Genomic DNA, 6,084 nt, shown 5'->3' with positions numbered 1-6,084 from the left:
ACTAGTGTAGATAGTTGGGAACCCCGGTCCATCTTTCATCATCATATACTCGTTCTACATGTCAACTATTTTCTGGTACCATTGCTCTCATATTGCTATTACTGCTGCTGTGTTACTATTACTACTGCTCTCATATTACTGCTACTTTCACATCACCCCTGTTACTAGTGCTTTTCCAGGTGCAGCTGAATTGACAACTCAGTTGTTAAGGCTTATAAGTATTCTTTACCTCCCCTTGTGTCGAATCAATAAATTTGGGTTTTACTTCCCTCGAAGACTGTTGCGATCCCCTATACTTGTGGGTCATCAAGACTATTTTCTGGCGCCGTTGCCGGGGAGGCATAGCTCTACTCATAAGTTCACCTGGGGAGTACACTCTACCTCTCTCTCCGCTTTTATTTTATTTTGTCTTGCTTAGTTTATTTCTGTCTAGTTTTATTTTGCTTAGTTTCTTTTTGTCTTGTTTTATTTTCCCTATATACCCGAAAATCCATAAAAATTTGAAAAACCTAAAAATTAAAAACTGCTGTTATGGGAGAACCAACAACCTACTTGGAGCTTATAGAATGTTATAATAATTATAGAGAATCAAGAACTGGTAAAATAATGAGTGCTATGATAGAAAAATTGAATACAATTGCTGAAATCTTGCTTGAACGCCATAATATAAACTGTTGCTCTCAACAGGATACTAAACATCTTAAATTTCAATGTGGCTTTAGTGAGGAGTTTTTAATTAAGAACTATAATCGGAATTGCTATATTCATTATGGGTTCGAAGAGGTAGAACAATTTGTCTTATTTATGGGAGCCTCCGAGATAGAATCCTTCATGGTTGAGAATTATGAAACTTGTGTTGTTTGTAAGGGCCTTAAAGATTATGTCTCTACTATCCTTAATTCTTGCATAGAATGCTACAGTAGGAATCCTTATATCCTTGATTATAAAGAGAGACACATTAATGCACAAGAATGCACTCACAATTTGCAGGAACCGGTGGAAGAAGAAATTGATGAACTTGAAAGCTCATTGGATGAAAAAGAAGAAGAGAGCGACGAACAAAAGGAGGAAGAATGGATTAGCTACCCATGTCAACCTTCTAATGAGAGTAACTCTTTATCTCTTACACTATTTGATTGTCCTCCATGCTCACCGGAAGAGGTTGAATGTTATGTTCCTGTGGATTCTCTCGAAATAGTACCCATGAGTAATACTTGTGAGAATGATTATGCTACTGTTATTTATGATAATCCATGCTACTTTGATAAATCTTATGATAATGCTTTGTTTGTGCCTGATGTCGAAATGCATGGTACTAAAGAATTTTGCTTGGCAAATGTTAATGATAAAGCTCTAGATGATGGTCCTATGTTACTTGATAATATTAATTGTACTACTGATGAAAATGGGATTGGAGAGTTCTTGACATTATCTATGTGTCCCATTTCTCTTGAGATTGATCATTCATCTTGCTATATTATTGATAAAAGTGTGTTCGAAAGTTTTAATTCCACTATTTTTGAGCTTGATAAAAATTATATGTTTGTGAGTATGCTGCATGTGATAGTTATATTGTTGAGTTTATTCATGAAGCTACTGAAAATTATTATGAGAGAGGAAAATATGGTTGTAGAAATTTGCATGGTACTAAAACACCTCTCTATATGCTTAAAATTTTGAAGTTACACTTGTTTTATCTTCCTATGCTTGTTACTTTGCTTTTCATGAACTTGTTTATTTACAAGATTCCTTTACATAGGAAGCATGTTAGACTTAAATGTGTTTTGAATTTGCTTTTTGATGCTCTCTTTTGCTTCAAATACTATTTCTTGCGAGTGCATCATTTAAAACTGCTGAGCCCATCTTAATGGCTATAAAGAAAAGAACTTCTTGGGAGATAACTCATGTGTTATTTTGCTACAGTACTTTGTTTTATATTTGTGTCTTGGAAGTTGTTTACTACTGTAGCAACCTCTCCTTATCTTAGTTTTGTGTTTTGTTGTGCCAAGTGAAGCCTCTAATCGAAGGTTGATACTAGATTTGGATTTCTGCGCAGAAACAGATTTCTATCTGTCACGAATCTGGGATTATTTCTCTGTAGGAAACTCAGAAAAATCTGCCAATTTACGTGCGTAATCCTCAGATATGTACGCAACTTTCATTAGTTTTGAGTTTTCTGATTTGAGCAACGGAAGTATCATTTTAAAATTCGTGTTTACTGGCTGTTCTGTTTTGGCAGATTCTGTCTCTGTTTTTTGCATTGTCTCTTGTGGACTTTATGTGAGGCTTTCTAGACGTGGAGAGCTGTAGCTAATGTTTTATTGAGTTCTTTCAATGTGTCACTACAGGACCAAGGTGGATTCAAATTTTTTGAGTACTAACCCCTCTAATGAAGTTTATGAGAAGTTTGGTGTGAAGGAAGTTTTCAAGGGTCAAGAGAGGAGGATGATATATGATCAAGAAGAGTGAAAAGTCTAAGCTTGGGGATGCCCCGTGGTTCATCCCTGCATATTTCAAGAAGACTCAAGCGTCTAAGCTTGGGGATGCCCAAGGCATCCCCTTCTTCATCAACTTATCAGGTTTCTTCTATTGAAACTATATTTTTATTCGGTCACGTCTTATGTGCTTTACTTGGAGCGTCTGTGTGTTTTTATTTTTGTTTGTGTTTGAATAAAGATGGATCCTAGCAATCCTTGTTTGGGAGAGAGACACGCTCCGCTTTTTCATATGAACACTTGTTCTTCGTTTTACTTTTAATGTTCAATGATAAAAGTTGGAAGCTACAATACTTATTGGTATTTGGTTGGAAATAGAAAATGCCTCATAATGTCTTGAATAATTTGAAACTTGGCAATTGTTTTGAGCTCTCAAGTAGATCATGATTAAGTTTTTTCATGTAGTTTAAACCTATTAGTGGAGAACTACCGTAGAGCTTGTTAAAATTGGTTTGCATAATTGATCTCTCTTAAGGTCTAGATATTTTCCGGTAAAAGTGTTTGAGCAACAAGGAAGACAGTGTAGAGTATTATAATGCTTGCGATATGTTCTTATGTAAGTTTTGTCTGTACCGGTTCATACTTGTGTTTGCTTCAAACAACCTTGCTAGCCTAAACCTTGTATCGAGAGGGAATACTTCTCATGCATCCAAAATACTTGAGCCAACCACTATGCCATTTGTGTCCACCATACCTACCTACTATGTGGTATTTCCTGCCATTCCAAAGTAAATTGCTTGAGTGCTACCTTTAAACAATTCAAAATGCTTCTCAATTTGTGTCAATGTTTTATAGCTCATGAGGAAGTATGTGGTGTTTATCTTTCAATCTTGTTGGGCAACTTTCACCAATGGACTAGTGGCTTCATCCGCTTATCCAATAATTTTGCAAAAAGAGCTGGCAATGGGATTCCCAGTCCCAAACTAATTAACAAAAATAGACACTCCTCCATGGTATGTGATTGTTGGAAGGCACCCGAAGGATTCGGTTAGCCATGGCTTGAGAAAGCAAAGGTGGGGAGGAGTGTCATCATAATAAAACTAAAATAAAAAGGCACTCCTTCATGGTATGAGATTGTTGGCGGGCACCCGAGGATTCGGTTAGCCATGGTTTGTGAAAGAAAGGTTGGAAGGAGTGCCACCCAAAAATAAAAATAATTCATGGGAGCCGCTCTTTGAAGGTTTGTCCGGCGAGGGGTTAGAGTGCCCACTACCATTCGTTGACAACAACAAGCACCTCTCAAAATTTTATCTTTTATGCTCTCTTTATGTTTTCAAAACCAAAGCTCTAGCACAAATATAGCAATCGATGCTTCCCTCTGCGAAGGGCCTATCTTTTACTTTATGTTGAGTCAGTTTACCCATTTCCTTCCATCTTAGAAGCAAACACTTGTGTCAACTGTGCATTGATTCTTACATACTTGCTTATTTGCATTCATCATATTACTTTGTGTTGACCATTATCCATGATATATGCATGTTGAAAGTTGAAAGCAACTGCTGAAACTTAAATCTTCCTTTGTGTTGCTTCGATGCCTTTACTTTGAACTTATTGCTTTATGAGTTAACTCTTGTGCAAAACTTTTGATACTTGTCTTGAAAGTACACTTCATGAAAAGTTTTGCTATATGTTATCTATTTGTTAGCAACTATAGATCATTGCCTTGAGTCACTTCATTCATTTCATATGCTTTGTAATAGTATGATCAAGGTTATGTAAGTAGCATGTCACTACAGAAATTATTCTTTTTATCGTTTACCTGCTCGGGACGAGCAGGAACTAAGCTTGGGGATGCTGATACGTCCCCGACGTATCCATAATTTCTGTCGTTCCATGCTTGTTTTATGACAATACTTACATGTTTTGCTTGCACTTTATGATGTTTTTATGCGTTTTCCGGAACTAACCTATTAACAAGATGCCACAGTGCCAGTTCCTGTTTTCTGCTGTTTTTGGTTCCAGAAAGGCTGTTCGGGCAATATTCTCGGAATTCGACGAAACGAAGAACAAACCTCCTATTTTCCCGGAAGGCTCCAGAACACCGAAGAAGAGTCGGAGAGGGGCCAGAGGGCCACCACACCATAGGGCAACGTGGCCTGGCCTGGGCCCGCGCCGGCCTGTGGTGGGGAGCCCCTGAGTGCCCCCTGCGCCGCCTCTTCGCCTATAAAATCCCTTTCGACCTAAAAACACCGTACCACTTGACGAAACTCCGAGAAAGACTCCAGGGGCGCCGCCACCATCGCGAAACTCCAATTCGGGGGACGAAGTCTCTGTCCCGGCACCCTGCCGGGCGGGGAAGTGCCCGCGAAGCCATCTCCATCAACGCCATCGCCTCCATCATGCTCCGTGAGTAGTTCCCCCATGGACTACGGGTTCTAGCCGTAGCTAGTTGGTATTCTCTCCCCCATGTACTTCAATACAATGATCTCATGAGCTGCCTTACATGATTGAGATTCATCTGATGTAATCGGTGTTGTGTTTGTCGGGATCCGATGGATTGTTACATTATGATTGTCTATCTACAAAGTTTATGAAGTTATTGTTGCTGCAATCTTGTTATGCTTAATGCTTGTCACTAGGGCCCGAGTGGCATGATCTTAGATTTGAGCTCTATAATTATTGCTTAGATTGTATCTACAAGTTGTATGCACATGTCACCGTCCGGAACCAAAGGCCCCGAAGTGACGAAATCGGGACAACCGGCAGGGGATGGCGGTGATGTGAGGGACACATGTTTTCACGGAGTGTTAATGCTTTGCTCCGGTGCTCTATTAAAAGGAGTACCTTAATATCCAATAGATTCCCTTGAGGCCCGGCTGCCACCGGCTGGTAGGACAATAGATGTTGTGCAAGTTTCTCATTGCGAGCACGTACGACTAAATATGGAAAACATGCCTACATGATTAATGAATTGATGTTCTTTCTTAATGCCTTATCAATCCTATCAATTGCCCAACTGTAATTTGTTCACCCAACACTTGTCACTTGTTATTGGAGAGTTGCCACTAGTGTAGATAGCTGGGAACCCCGGTCCATCTTTCATCATCATATACTCGTTCTACATGTCAACTATTTTCTGGTACCATTGCTCTCATATTGCTATTACTGCTGTTGTGTTACTGTTACTACTGCTCTCATATTACTGCTACTTTCACATCACCCCTGTTACTAGTGCTTTTCCAGGTGCAACTGAATTGACAACTCAGTTGTTAAGGCTTATAAGTATTCTTTACCTCCCCTTGTGTCGAATCAATAAATTTGGGTTTTACTTCCCTCGAAGACTGTTGCGATCCCCTATACTTGTGGGTCATCACTTTTCCACAGAACCTGATTTATTTCCAGAAACAATAGAAGAAACTTGGGAGGATTCCTCCTTTTCATTAATAAGTTTAAAACACACAACGGTCCTATCATATTTTGGCAAAGTGTCATCTTCTAAAATATTCTGTATGGAAGTATTTGTATGGCAATTATTAATGCAATAAGAAAGACACCCATGCAGGACATCATCAATATCAAGATCGTTAATATCTAACAAAGAAATTTTTCTTGATAACTCTTCACACTTCAAAAATAAGGTAAGTTCATC

This window comes from Lolium rigidum, chromosome 1 (genome assembly GCF_022539505.1).
Source record: "Lolium rigidum isolate FL_2022 chromosome 1, APGP_CSIRO_Lrig_0.1, whole genome shotgun sequence".
NCBI classification, from domain to species: Eukaryota; Viridiplantae; Streptophyta; class Magnoliopsida; order Poales; family Poaceae; genus Lolium; species Lolium rigidum.
The sequence above is the reverse complement of the archived record's forward strand: the minus strand, read 5'-3'. Positions refer to the sequence as shown.